This window comes from Sapajus apella, unplaced genomic scaffold (assembly GCF_009761245.1).
Source record: "Sapajus apella isolate SASKATOON/1434 unplaced genomic scaffold, GSC_monkey_1.0 scaffold200, whole genome shotgun sequence".
Lineage (NCBI taxonomy): Eukaryota > Metazoa > Chordata > Mammalia > Primates > Cebidae > Sapajus > Sapajus apella.
The window spans coordinates 308,884-309,268 of record NW_022437140.1 but is presented as its reverse complement, the minus strand read 5'-3'; the positions used below and the strand labels follow the sequence as shown (position 1 = coordinate 309,268).

Sequence of the window (385 nt, the reverse complement as noted above, 5' to 3'; positions counted from 1 at the left end):
ATGAACAGATACTTTACAAAAGAAGACATACGTGAGGCCAACAAACATATGGAAAAATGCTCATCATCACTGGTCATCAGAGAAATGCAAATCAAAACTACATTGAGATACCGTCTCACGCCAGTTAGAATGGCGATCATTAAAAAATCTGGAGACAACAGATGCTGGAGAGGATGTGGAAAAATAGGAACACTTTTACACCGTTGGTGGAGTGTAAATTAGTTCAACCATTGTGGAAGACAGTGTGGCGATTCCTCAAGGGCCTAGAAATAGAAACTCCATTTGACCCAGCAATCCCATTACTGGGTATATATCCAAAGGATTATAAATCGTTCTTGTATAAGGACACATGCACACAAATGTTCACTGCAGCCCTGTTTACAAT

General features: G+C 39.7%; 1 protein-coding gene and 1 long non-coding RNA gene across 6 annotated transcripts in view; both read left to right on the top strand.

Moving 5' to 3' along the window:
* UIMC1 (ubiquitin interaction motif containing 1) overlaps positions 1–385 on the top strand; it is a 169,025-nt gene that overhangs the window by 111,255 nt on the left and 57,385 nt on the right. The window lies entirely within an intron of this gene.
* The window catches only part of LOC116543906, a 10,481-nt gene that overhangs the window by 8,589 nt on the left and 1,507 nt on the right, over positions 1–385 (top strand). The window lies entirely within an intron of this gene.